The sequence below is a fragment of the Eptatretus burgeri genome, chromosome 1 (genome assembly GCF_056783735.1).
Source record: "Eptatretus burgeri isolate ZD-2024b chromosome 1, Ebu_testis_v1, whole genome shotgun sequence".
Classification (NCBI taxonomy): Eukaryota; Metazoa; Chordata; class Myxini; order Myxiniformes; family Myxinidae; genus Eptatretus; species Eptatretus burgeri.
Window position 1 is genome coordinate 112,386,961 of NC_140961.1, and position 14,874 is coordinate 112,401,834.

General features: G+C 42.8%; 1 protein-coding gene across 2 annotated transcripts in view; it reads left to right on the forward strand.

The window, feature by feature from the left end:
* Positions 1–2,889: 2,889 nt before the first annotated feature.
* The window catches only part of LOC147035196 (cAMP-dependent protein kinase inhibitor alpha-like), a 79,111-nt gene continuing 67,126 nt past the window's right edge, over positions 2,890–14,874 (forward strand). Inside the window, exon 1 of one of the 2 annotated variants that reach the window (XM_085895196.1) lies at positions 2,890–3,242. The gene's annotated coding sequence lies outside the window, so the exon portion shown is untranslated. The remainder of the gene's footprint in view (positions 3,243–14,874) is intronic. The other variant, XM_085895189.1, reaches the window with a different exon arrangement.

Below are 14,874 nucleotides of genomic sequence, written 5' to 3' on the forward strand. Positions count from 1 at the left end.
GACTTTAAAATTCTCGGATCCGGATATGGATTCGGATCTTCACCCAAGTCGAATCAATTATTCCTTGTTACATACTCAACCTGCCCACCAAGTTTTGGCCAAATCTGTCCACAATGTTTTGAGATATCCTGATATGTCATTTTTGGCCCAATCTCTCAATGGTGAAAAATCACTAAAAAAAATACTCTCATATCCAAATTCTGATCTGGATCATCACCAAAATCTAATAATTTCATCCATGTCACATTCTAAAGCTGTCCACCAAATTTCGTCGAAATCCGTCAACAACTTTTTAAGATATCCTGTTCACAAACAAACAAAAGTCATGCACAGTACGATACTTGCGAAATCCATAAAACAAATTTGATCTAAAAATAATTGGTGGTTGAATTCAATGACCAAATGTGCAAATCCTCTTCAAATTTCAAGTCAATCGGTTGAAAGTTGGCAATTTTTGAAATTTGGCCTGTGTCGAATTTTTGGCCTATGTTAACCTTTTGGCCTATGTTGACCTCAAAAATACTTGTTCATTGAATTCAGTTACTTGATATGCAAATCCTCTTCAAATTTCAAGTCAATCGGATGAAAATAGAGGATTTTAGAAATCTCACCTAAGTTGTTTAACTTTGGCCAATGTTGACCTCAAAAAGAATTGGTGGGTGAATTAAATGACCAAATAGGCAACTCCTGTTCAAATTTCAGGTCAATTGAATGAAAATTGACAATTTAAGAAATTCGGCCTATGCTGACCTCTAACATAATTGGTGTTTGAATTCAGTGATCTGATAATGAAAATCTTGTTCAAATTTCTCGTCAACTGGATGAAAATTGAAGATTTTAGAAATGTGACAAAGTTGTTGAGCCTTGGCCAATGTGAACTTTTGACTTCAAAAACAATAGGCTTCATTCTTATGATGAACTCCCATGTGATGAAGTTTCATGAAGATCGGATTAAAACTGTGACCTGTAGGTGATTGACACACAAACAGACAGTCAGACAGACAGACAGACACAGAATAACACTCAAGACCAACCAATATACTTGAAAAATCTTCCATTTTCGCAAGTGACAGGCAGACAGGGGTGAAAACATAACCTCCATCCACCTTGGGTGGTGGAGGTAATTATGGCAGATGTTTGAAAAGTTGCAATCATTTTCAATCACCCTGTAATAATAAAATAAAATAAAACAACCAAATTGTGCAGACAGTCATTAGAGATTCAATTGATTAACTCAGCGAAGGCTGTGCTGCGGCCATAATTGTCGCGTTCACTACAATCTGATCGCAAGAAGGGACAGGAAGATTACCCTTTACATTTGTCATCATTTAATTACCCTCACGATGATCAACATCTTATTGAATGTACACTGAAGAAAGGACAGAGCAGGTCAAGACTTCGTAAGAAAACAAACTTCTTTAATTAAAATATGCACATGCTCAATTCCAGTAAAAAATGGTACCCAGATCAACAGTCGAACAAAAACCAGGTTGGGATATGTAATGATCAATAACTTCAGAAACATGCAGATTGTTTGTTTACCCAGGCACTGCATGTATTATAATCCTGAAATGCCTGTAATAACAAATCTAAGAAATAAATTTGCGCATAGATTTTCAAAAATAGTGTATCAATGCTGTGCAGTCTTCTGCATGTTCACACCGAGCTGTATTAAATTGTTATGAGGATCTCGTTCGTAAAACATTTGGAATGCCCATGTATGTTTTGAAGTTTGTGGAAGATGTTTTTATCTGTGATACACATTAATTTCTTCTGATTTACATATCTTGTGTTCTTTTGCAATCAGAATTTGAATGTGTCATTGTCAATGCTGTGCAGTCGATTCCTCTAAACTTGATGACAAATACCATCACGAATTTTACATAAATATTTATTACCTGAGCTTAATCGAATAAAAAATAACAATCATCCTTGGTTTTCAAACGTTTTTGAAACTCGACCCTTGTTCTTCTGGCAATTATCTTCCACATTTAAGGACTGATCCCCTTGACAATGTTAAAGCACCATCACAAAGGTCAATGATGGAAGTATATGCACCATAACCTTTTACAGTGTTGGTGCTGTTGAAGCAGTTAATTTGCACAGGATATGCTGGGTAGTTTGCCATTGCCTTCCCAGCAGTCAGTCAGGGCAGGAACTTCGAATTAGTCCAGGGTGCCCACAATAGCTCACCTACGTTTCGTATTCCTATCTTTAGGTATCAGGTGAGGCGAAAGTGTAAGGTCATCATAAACTGGCTGGCTAGGGAGGACGTTCGACCGATGTTGGCAGGAATTTGCTATTTGTTCAGTATGCCAGTGTTAACTCATCCACTCTTAATTAAGCACATAGTGGGGTGGGTCTTTAATGGCCATCAACTAATGCGAGCAGATGGGATGCCCAGTTTAACATCCACCTGAGGGAGTGCACACTTTGTGATGCAATGTCATCATCGAACCAGAACGAATTATTGTTTGGGTTAGGCATGTTTGATCAATCCTTTTATGGGGACATCGTCTTGGAGGATTCTGCCAAAGGTTGATGAACAAAGAGGTGTGGGGGTCACAAAGGTTGGCTCAAAATATTGGTTTGTCAGTGGCCGATGCAATCATTTGTTTGGAGAAAACAACAGTGTAGCCAATGGTGTGTGATGTCGTCGATTCAATCCTGGTATCTTGCACACATTGGCAGTGAAAAAAAAATAACTTCTGACCCTGTTAGCATGTGAAGTTAAGATTATGATTAAATTATTTCATTGTCACAAAGACTATGTTGAAAAACAATCAGTGGTATTCTGCATGTTAACACCACCAGCAGACTTGCATAACCAAGCATCAAAACGTTGTGGGATGCAAGTGCTCATGGAGAGAGAAAGAAAAAGAGAGCACTTGAATTACCCTATGCTGCACAGGGAAAAGGAATAAACCAAATGTGGAGGAGCAGGAGGGGCGATTGCATGCAATTTACAAACCATAGGGATTTTCAAAGAGCACAATAGTTTTGAACAGATATATAAACAAAAGCATTCCCAAAGAGTGGTGGTTATTCAAGTATTCCAGCTAATACACCTTTCCTTCACCAACTCTTTCATTATTCCACCGCTTGCTCCCCTCCCAGCCATCCTCCATTCACTCCGACCTTTTTGTACGCCGCTCAGGAAGGGGAGCCAAGTAGCTGTCATAGAGCCAAGAGAGAACCACGCTCAGAAGAAGCTTGTACCAGCCAGCCTCGCTACTCCCGTGGTAAGCCACACATCTCCATAAATTTCACTCATTTGTTGTCTTGTTGGTCTGGAGGGAGAGCACGGTGCCATCTCAAAGTATTGTGTTCTAAGGCTCCTGTGTTACTATCAACCCTTCATGGTGCAAGAAATACTACCCTAGATTTGGAATTCACAGTTGGACAGGTTTTCAAATTCTTAGACAATGTGATGAAATCATTTTCCGTTAGCACTTTCTCCAACAAAGACCGTTTGCCAAATGCAGTGGTCAGCTTTAGTAAAGTAGGTAGTTGCTTTGTTATTCAACATTTGTCTTTTACAGATAAGTTATGATTGCTAAAGACAGAAGGTCGTTCAAAACAGTATCGTTATCCACTTTGTGCAGCTTTCAACCACTGAGATTATATATGTTCATGGATAGTTTGTCATTTACCATTGAATAGGGAGTCGCATTGTTGGTCCTCGGGTGCACAGTGACTGATGTTGCCATGGCAACTCAAGCTAAAATATATCACATTCTAGTTCAGGTGCTGGTCATAGAGGTTTTGGAAACAATGGTCGACAAAGCAGCAGCTTGCTCTTATCAGGATATTTTTTTCCTGGCCTCTGGTAAGATTACATTGCACTATTTTCAGATGCCATGGAAACTAATGAATGAAATTATTGTTTCATTTGTTTGATACCAATTACAAGAAATGGGAAGATACAGTGAAAGCTTTCTTTTGTTGTGCTTCCCTTTGAAAAGCAAAATTGGGGAGAAAGAATGAATTATTTTATGTTGTTGTTGCAGTGATCTTAAGGCTCACTGTGGAGCTTGTGTATAAATCACATGCAGGAGAAAGACATGAGTGTACTTTTGCATAAATTGCAAGGACATTGATAGAAAATGGACAAACATATCAAGCTGGACAGTTAGCGGTTCAGGTGTGAAAGCAAACAGGTGAACGCAAATGCCATTCAAGATTATATTTTACAAATAGCTGATCGATGCCTGTGATGTTGGCCATTTAAGCTAGCAACTCTATAAGATAGGTTATGATGAGACCCTGCTGCAGATGAATGAGGAAGGATTTGGATTTTATACAATATATCCCTTGCCTTTTTGGATATCACCAAATGGTTTGTCGGATAACTTCTCGAAGTTCAAAATAGATCTCTGGAAAACAAAAATCGTCCGATATTGCCAAAGACATGCAATTGCAACAAATGTGAGTTCCAAACTTTTATTGCTGTGCTTCATTTTCAGCCTTTATGTTTGTTCAGATGTTATGATATTGAAGCTCTCTGTACTGTAAATGTGCAGATGCACGTTTTAGAAAAGAAAACAGCCCTATAAAAATTTTATGCCCACACATGGATATCCACCAGTGTGACTCGATCATAATGCACAGCACTATGAAAACTACGACAGGGAGGGAGCAAATTACAGCTGTGTAATCAGTCTTATTACCATTTGAGTTCAAAATGGAGCAGAATGTTCTCATCACTATCATATGAGAAGTGCAATGTGCATTATCCGTATTCATGACGTTCAGCTGAAATACATTCCACTGAAGCATTCTGATTTGTTACCTGTGAGGTGTCGCAGGTTGACAAGAGCTCTGCATAGTTGTTGTTTTGTGGTTCTTGTGTTGGGTCGATTTTTGAAATGTGCACGCACTGGTCGTACAGCTGTTGGACCCCACCCACATTTTTCACTCGACTTCACCCAGCATGGCACCCAGCCAAAATAATATGGCAGCTATCTTCGTTTTCTGAAAGGCCTAAGACGTAAGGCCTGGAGGCCTCTGATGATTATTCACTGCCCGGGTTTGTTGCATCAGATTTCCATTGGTGTTGTTTGGGTTGAGTGTTACTCACGATGAGGGAACCAGAAAAATAGAATTATATGTTGAATAAAATTATTAGCAAGGTTTAATCAAGTCGATTAGCACACACGACACGCCTCCTTTAAAAAATGGCACGACAAAATTTTTGAACGGCTCCATATTGGGGTTTAAAAAATCTGTGACCTGTGAAGAATCAGCTTGTTCTGATGTAATCAGCTCGGAGGAGGTTGTATGCGGACATCCTCCTACAGTTAGGTTACTTTTTATTAGGAGGATGGTTGCAGGATTTGCACTCTGGCCACCATAAAACCCTTCATTCTGCAAAACGTATGAAAAGCACAAAAAAATCTGAAAACCCACACCATGGGAGTACCTCCTGTGCAGCTGCCCTTTGCAGGGCAGCTCACCGGATAACAGGATTGGGTCAAAGCCTGCGGGATCCCCAATTTTGATGATAGGAGGGAAACCACAGGGCAACTTTCCTGGGTCAGATTCCGGTAGTGTGTGTCAGGGTGGTGCTGAGGTGTCATCCACCAGACGGTGATCCCCTTGGGTTAACCTGAGGCTGTCCCTTTGGATGGGTTCCTGGAATGCCCTATCCCGAAGAGAGGATGACCACCTATCTCTGTTATCATCTGAGCTCAAGCATTTGGACATCGGTGTTGCAGCACTCTCTGAGGTTCAGACACCAGATTGCGAAGAGATCATGGCAGGTGGTTACACCTACTATTGGTCTGATCGCCCTGATGGTTACCATGCCCAAGAGCTGTAGCTGTGTCCAATGAGCTGACTCCAATGATAATTGAGGTAACACCGTGCAACGAGCGTATTATGAGAAGAAGGATTCGTCACTCCTTCGGTGTCATTTCCCTGGTCTCTGAATATGCTCCGACTGAGGTGAGTGATGTTAGTGTGAAGGACACATTCTATGCCACGCCCGAGCCTGTGGTTGATCATTGCCCCAGGCGAGATACTCTTCCAGTCTTGGGGAATTTCAATGCATCGAATGGAACTGATAGGGATGGTTATGAGTCATGTATTGATCCTCATCGGTCTGGAACTGTGAAGCAGAATAGCACTAAGTTCCTTGACTTTGCAAGATGTCATGGACTTTGGAAAGCTGGTTCATGGTTTTAGCACCCACAGACTCATCACTAGATTTGGTATTCCAATGCGGGTGGTGTGGCAAAGGAGATTGACCATGTGCTCATTGATGATCACTGGAGGATGATCCAGAACTACAGGGTCGACCGGAATGCGCAGTTCCTGAATACTGACTTCTTGTAGCAACTCTGAAGTTGCACCTTAAATCTAGGAGAATGGTACCATCCCAGCCTAGGCTGAATGACGGCAAGCTCAAGGATAAGAGGGCAGCTGAGGAGTTGGTGAACAGGCTGAGTGGAGAGTTGGGGGGTCTGGGTGCTTTGGGGATCCTGAAGATTTGTGGAGTGCCCTCAAGAACACCATTCTTGATGTTGCCAGTGGATGAATTGGAACTCACCATTGAGCGAATAAGAATTTTGTTTCTCAAGGGACACTGGATATCATTGACCAGAGTCACAGGGCCAGGCCGAATGGCAGAGCTGAGCTGTTCAGGGAGCCGAGGCGTAAAACTGTACGTGCACTAAGGGAGGACTGATGTGCAAGGAATCTGTGATGGGTAGAGCATCTACTGTGGTCAAGTGATTCTCGTCATGCTTACAGGGGCATTTGATATTGCGTTCCTCCAAGCCCATCCCTCGGTGTACTGCAGTTAGAGTGGAGGGTGTTGGGCTCTTGGCAGAGGAGTCCGAAGTGAAGGCCCACTGGGCTGGTTCATTTGAGCATCTGGACCAGGCTGATCCACCAGCTGTTGAGTTGGATGTCAGTGGTGTGACTATCCCTATTGCTGCCCCTCCAATCAACTCTGGTCCACCTTCGTTTGTGGAAACACAGGCTGCAGTGAACAAGTTAAAATGGGCCAAAGCTCCTGTGATCTGTGGCATCCATGCTGAACTTCTCAAGGCTGGTGGAAATGCTGCACTTGTGTCATTGCATGCAGTTCTGTGCTCTGCCAGGAACACAGGCATCATCCCAACTGACTGGAAGAGGGGCCTTGGTGTCCCTCTCTGGAAAGGGAAGGGTGATCACAAGACTGCAACAACAATCGAGGGTTGACACTGCTGCCATTGCCGGGCAAGGTATTTGCTCGGATAATTCTTGCTAGAGTTAGCCACCATCTGCTTGAGCACCAGCATCCAGAGCAGTCAGGCTTTACACCAAAGAGGTAAATGATTGACTGTATGCTTGCTCCTCAATCCTCAACAAATGCACACGAGAGTTTTGGCAGGGTCTGCTTGTAGCCTTTGTTGATCTCTGCACAGAGTCTGATTCAGTGAATCGGTGTGCCCTCTGGAGGATTATTCGTCTTCATTGGGTGCCACCAAAACTGATCAATCTGATGTCTGAACTATACTCTGGAACTGAGAGTGTTGTGAGATGTGGTGGTACCATCTCTGACTTAATTCCAGTTGTTAGTGGAGTTTGTCAGTGGTGTATACTGGCCCCCACACTTTTCAGCACTTGTATGGACTGGATTTTAGGGAGGATATCGGAGAGATCAAGCTGCGGTGCATCGTTTGGGAATGTCAAGATATCTGACCTTTATTTCACAGATGATGCAGCATCATTGCAGAGACTCGAGATGTCCTTTTGGTGGCCCTCGAGGTGCTGAATGAGGAGTCAGAGCTGCTGGATTACAGGTTTCCTCGGTAAATACTAAGATGCAGGCTTTCAATGACATCTTGGATGCTGCTATCCTTCCTGTACCTGTTTGTGGTGATGAGGTTGAGGTCTCAGAGAGATTCACTTACCTTGGCAGTGATATATATGTCTCTGCTGGCTGTGAGCCAGAGGTCAACAGTCGTCTGGGTCGGGCCTGGGGAGTCATGGATTCACTCGATCATGGGGTGTGGTGCTGCCGGTATCCATGTGGGAGCACGGAAGTCTGAGTCTTCAGGTCCTTGCTGCTTCCATGCTTGCTCTATGGATGTGAGATCTGGACCTTGGCCAGGGATATAAGATGGAGACTTCATTCCTTTTGTGCCAGGTCTCTTTGTTGAATCCTTGGCTCTCACTGGTCGGACTTTGTGTCCAACGAGCGGTTGCTGAGAATAAGATTTGTTACCCGCATAGTCCGTGAGTGTCAGCTGCAGTTGTATTGACATGTGGCTTGTTTTCCTGACGATGACCCTGCTCACTAAATTCTCTCAGCGAGGGAGTCTCGTGAGTGGAGGGGGCAATTGGGCCAACCACATCCCTCGTTGTTGCAGCAGGTTGATCAGCATCTCAAGAAGATGGGTATGGCCAGGCATCTGCTTGGGTGATTGCCAGATGGAGGCCCCTGGAGTACCGGCGGAAAGTGGATGCAGCGACGCGCTGCTCCGGCGTATGTTCCCATACCTGACCTGATTGCACCAGTATGTAAGGGATTTTTACTTACGAAATCTAAAGATTTTGTAAGTATATTGATGACTTCCATCATCTGTTTGCGTGTGTGTGTGTGTGTGTGTGTGTGTGTGTGTGTGTGTGTGTGTGTGTGTGTGTGTCTGTTTGTTTGGAGGCACGATAACTCGAGAACGGAAGAAGCTACCAATTTCAAATTACACCCCGTGATTCAGGAAGGTGATGGCTAGTGCTGATTAGATTTTGGTCAAAATCGGTCAAAGGTCAAGGTCACAGTGAGGTCAAACATTCGATTTTTGATGGTTTGGTACAGAATCATCGTAGAAACTTCTGGTTTGCGTCGCTACCTTCTCTAGAGACAGCTTTTATTAGACAACGTCAGAGGTCAAGTTGACGATTTCGTAAGTACCAGTCTATGACTGCTTGTTTATTCATTGACAAATCAGTTCAATTACTCCAGCAACTACACAGCACATACACCACCCAGGCACCTCGGACACCACAGACAAAATTGGTGACTAATGCTTTGTCCCACCATTGCAGGCTGACTCGGTGTCCTGTGTATTATGGGATCATCCCATGTAACAATTTCCCAGGATGCCATTTGTACCGTGCCATAACTCAAATCGCCCATGCACATGTGTGAGTAGATGGTTGTTTCTTTGGCTTAATCATGCGGGACACGGCATGGCATGACACAGCAGCACAGACACAGCATTGCATCCTCTCAATCGTGGCAGATGACCTTACTGTACAATACAACCGCCAAGATTGGATTGATTACACTGAACAACAAAATTATTTACTGGAGATGTGTAAAGTGATTTAGACTAATTTGGGTACGCTGATTTCAAAAATCATAACCGTTTTGCTGTATCACGTCAGGATTTTCAGTAACAGAAATATTCCCATTGCCTAGAAGTCAGGATTTCAATGAAATTTACAAAAATTCATTTATTCATTTATTTCATTATGAATGCTTCAAAATTATAGAAATTACAGAAAAACTCCACTAGAATGGAATTAAAAATGCTTTAGGCATTTGGCTTTGCGTTTGTGCTGCTCTGTGTCAGTTTCACGATGCAGGAACCAGCAGAAATCGCCCATCATGTTCGGGTTGTGCCGCCCTTGGTAACGCGTCTCCATGAGTGAAATCTCTTGGTGGAATCGCTCGCCGTGCTCGTCCGAGACTGCTCCCAAGTTGTCAGGGAAGAAGTTCAGGTGCTGGTGTAGGAAATGGATTTTCAGGGACATCCTGGAGCCAAGTTTCCTGAAGGACTCCAGCAGCTGCTGCACTATTTCTTCATAGTTGTCCGCGCGCTCGTTCCCCAAGAAGTTGTCCGTCACAGCTTTGAAGCTCCTCCACGCTGCCAGCTCTTTGGGGTTTAGAGTTGTCGGAAAAGTTTCGTCCTTCATAATCTGTCGGATTTGTGGTCCAACAAAGACACCAGCCTTGATCTTGGCCTCCGACAAGGTGTTGCCAAACTTTTCCTTGAGATATAAAAACCCACGCCCATTCAGATCCATTGCCCGTACAAAACTTTTCATCAAGCCGAGGTTTATGTGGAGTGGTGGAAGGAAAACCTTGGCTGGGTCGACAAGGGCGACATGCTTCACGTTGTGTCGACCAGGTACATGCTCTTTTCGCTCTTCCCAATCTTTCTTCGTCCAGTGATTCTTGTCGTCTCTGCTATCCCAGAGACAAAGGAAGCACATGTATTTTGTGTAGCCTGACTGCAGCCCTAACAACAGCGCCACCACTTTCAAGTCTCCGCAGATGTGCCAGTTGAAGTCATTGTACTTGATGGAATCAAGCAGCTGCCGCATAGTCTCATAGGTCTCTGTCATGCCGAACGCGTGAGCCAGTGGGACTGATGGTTTCTCGTTGCCATTGTGGAGCAAAACAGCCTTCAAGCTGTTCTTCCCCGAGTCGATGAAGAGGCGCCAGTCTGCAGGATCGTGATCACACCCAAGTTCTTTCAACAGACCGTTGATGTCACTGCAGAATGTCATCGTGTCTTCCATCTCAAAGAACTCAGCCATGTCTCTGTGACGTGCTCTGAACAAGGATATCTTGGTGTTAGGTTCAAGTAGATTCCACTGCTGCAGCCTTGATCCAAGCAGCTCTGCCTTCGCCTTTGACAGCGAGAGATCTCTTACAAGATCATTTAAGTCTCCCTGGTTCAGAAGGTGTGATTCTTGAGTGTCAGGTTCAAAAGGTTCATCATCACCATCCTCTTCACCACTGCTTACAGCTATGTTCTGATCAGCTGGAGGTGTTGGAACGGGGTTCTCGTCATCATGAGGCACAGGTTTACGAGCAGAGACGCAGTCAGCGTACTTGATGTGACCTTTATTCTTCTTGTTGAAGCCGGCGATGCTTGTGCAGCAGAAATAACAATCATCATGATGATTCTGCGGCTCACGCCATATCATGGGCACCGCAAATGGCATGCTCGCGCGCTTGCCCACCAACCACTGAGTCAAGGTTGTGTGACGGCTTGTGCAGCAGATGTGTGGTGCCCAGCTCTGTTCTTGGTCCCACACCTTACACCTGAAGTAGTGAAAGTAGGCGGCCTTCATTTTCACTGCTGTAGATATACTTCGCTGTTGATCTTTTTTGGTATACCGACCACAGACATAACAGAAGTTGTCAGGATGATTGGTACAGGAACGCCTACTCATCTTTATCTGAAAGAAAGAAATATAACACAAGTTAACAACAATTGTACGAAATAGACATGTTAAAGACATATGTAAATTTCATTGAAATCCTGACTTCTAGGCAATGGGAATATTTCTGTTCCTGAAAATCCTGACGTGATACAGCAAAACGGTTATGATTTTTGAAATCAGCGTACCCAAATTAGTCTTAATCACTTTACACATCTCCAGTAAAAAAAAATTTTTGAAATTTGTTGTTCAGTGTTATCGGCATATGTGGAAAATCGAAAATTATATGCCTGTAAGCAGTAAATACAATACGAATATGGCGGTTGACTTCTGAGTGCCATGTCACGGAGGAGGAGGAGGAGGAGGAGAAGGAGGAGAAGGAGGAGAAGGAGAAGGAGAAGGAGGATAAGGATAAGGATAAGAATATTTCGACTTCTAATCGCAAAATTATCGACTTTATAAATCGGAAAAAAGACACAAGGGATAGATTAGCATTGAGGTGGTCTGAGCGTTTGGGTTCCACTTTAATCTATGTCAGAGGATATGACAAATGATATCAAATGTCCATTCACAGTCAATAATGAATCTTTGTTTGAAAACTGTTGGACAGATGAAAGCTGTGAGGGAGGCAGAAAGCGCGAGCATTGTAAATTTCCATTTCGCAAAGCAAATTGATCCTTTACAGAGTAAGACAACGCTATTTTTAAACCATACATCTTCAAGGGATGGGCATAGCGTGGCGATTGCGGATAGGAATGAACGTCCCGTAAACCACTTACTGTAGCAGATAAAGTAGCTTTGGCTTACCGCAGCTCGAATAAGGTGAACATATTTTACTTGGTTCCAATTGTGCATGGAGTCAGGCAAGCTGTGCAATGAGCCAATGGGTGGAAGACACAGCTCGACCTATTAGGTGTGCTGGCCTTTTTCCATGTTATATGTCATGTAATATCTGTTAACCAATGAAATTGAATGTAAATGAAAAAGCCAGAAAAGTGCTCTTTAAAGTTTCAGGTGCTGGATGAAAAAATACCCTTAGGACAACACTCCGATCGGACTTGGGCGGTGTGCCAAATTTGGTGGTTGTCGGTCGAGCGGTCCTTGCAGAAAATGCAAACAGAGACAGGCAGACATCTGATGAATCGTATTTGTTAGATTTTAGGTATGTATTAATATATTTATATAAATATTTTATAATGAAAGCATATCACAAAAAGGTGAAAAAAACAAACTGCATATGTAATAACTGAAAAAAGGAGACCTGTGGACTGTATCACCATTCACCATGGCTTGCAAAAGCAGCTTGTAGAGCATGGCGATCCTGCTGGTTAATTCATTTTTTTCATTGCACTCAATGAAGTTCCACATTCTGCACATTCTTTAAAAACTTTTCTTCACTTAATATAATCGTTAAGCTTGTTATGCTTAAATAAATACACTTAGTTTTAATAATTGCTAATTCGTTTAAAAAAAAATTCAGATTTCACTCCAGATTTCGACACTTATTTGGTGCATGAGATCCGATTTTCAAATCCGAAATAATATTTTGAACATATACTTTAACGAGTAGCAGTATCGGTGCGAGCATGTGGGAATGCTGGTGCGCACCGCACGCTTTTCCCCGGTGGCACCAATCTCAAGAACCCTCAACTAGAATTGGATCACATTGGTGGTAACATGGGGCTTGGCTAGTTAATTGGCCACAGCCTGATTGAGGTCATCAAATATGGGTTTGAGTTCATTCGTCACATCGTTTAATTAACCCAAACACGCAATTTTCAACCCTGCACCCCCTTGGAGGGAGCCTTGTGTTGGCTTAGCAGTTAGGGTGGTGGCTTGGTATCCTCGGTCCCTGAGTTCAAGCCCCGTTTCCACTAAATCAACACCAGTGGGTTGACTCAGCCTGTTCATCCTTCTGAAGTCGGCAAAATGAGCACCAGTATACTGTTAATAGGGGCACAACATCAGCGGCATTGCCACACCCATAACCAATGATGCAACCAGCAGCACACGATGGGAACCCCCTTGGAGTTCCCTTGGTTTGCATGCAAAGTTTCGGACCACGAGGTTTCATGGTTTTAGAGTTATGGAGGACACACACACACATACACCATTATAGATTGAGCTTCATTGTGTCTGTCCACACCATGACATTTTTACTCATTGAGTTTTTGTCATCAAATCTTCACGAAACCTTAATCATGAGAATATGGAGAACATATGAATATAATGTATTTTTTTTTTTAACTGTAGTTTTCGTCAAGTTTAGTTCGAGTACAAAGCATGGACGGGATTTGCATTTTGAGATGCTTTGTCGTTTCAATTTGTAAATGTGTTCCTGTAAACAGGAACAAGTCAATGGACCTGAGGAGACAAGTAGAATGTAAAATTATTGTAATTATTCTGACAATTTATTTGCTTGACCCACAATTTGGTCATGACTGAATGCTCACAACCATTCCTTCATTCCTTAATTGGTTCATCTGTTGTATCATGCCTCATGTCCTTCAAGGATGCTGCCAATTGTCATCTCATGCTCTCTCACATCATGACTACTCACTTAAATTCTCACTTTACAATGTCCCTTGCACCCCCACTCCCACTTTTCTTTAATTTTGGCGACTTATCCACTCAAGTATGATGTAAATAGGAGTTCCCTTACAAGGAACTTAAATGTAGGAGGCCATTAGGCCCATCAAACCCTGTGTACTGGTTGCTAGCTAAAGGATATTTGTTGCTGCTCTATCCTATTAAATGCTGAGTGTCAAGCAAGGAAGAAGCACATACCATTTAAAATTCTTTCATATGACTTGGCCAGGGTTCAAACGGCTGACCTAGACTCGGAGCGGATGCTCCAACCATTACGCCACCGTGTCTGGTTAATGTCTTCATCCCGCTGTTCCCCTTTGATCCTCTGTCAGTTTGTGAACCTCTTCCTTGAGCCTAGATTTCTGCATACCAAAAAAAGTTAAACAAAACGTATCCCTGGCAGCTAACTTTAAAGAAAATTAAGGTGGAATGTGCAGGAGAAGGGAAGGATCCATAGACATTCAGAATAACCTCCTGCAGCAAGGAAAGGAAGTGAGACCAGGTGGGTCAAGCTGGTTATCTAAGCCTGAAGCCAGCTTTATCAACAATCGAATCGTGACATAGCAATTCTCCTGAGAATACTTTAGTTTCTTAAACGTTAAACTCCAAACCCCGAATACTGCTGTCTTCTGCTAAATTTGAAACCACACCAATGGGATCCCACTCCAGTGTCTTCATCTATAGGAATAAGCCACCATTGTACCATATTACAGTAGTGTCTGCATGTTAAACTATGATTATCATTCCTGATTATTTTCTTCTTCAGTATCAGGTAGAGATGCGATACCTGACTCATCACATCATTATCTGCTTTGTTTGAGGACGATAAAGAACAAATTTATTTTCGAAATGTATGGTGCTTCTCTGCACTATTTGCAAGTAACAATGTGCATTTCTTTCTTGTTGCAACTATCTCTTGCAGCAAATAGGATATGTAATAAATTCTAAATACACAACCGCAATTTTGGTCAGGTTTTAGCAACAGAAGGTTTGTACGGTGACATGAGGCAATCTGAGAACCACAAGAAATGCAATGTAACATGGTGTGGGAAATCTTTTGGAAACGCAGCTCAAAACATGCATTGTGGAAAGGTTGTTGGGAGTGGTTTAGGCATACTA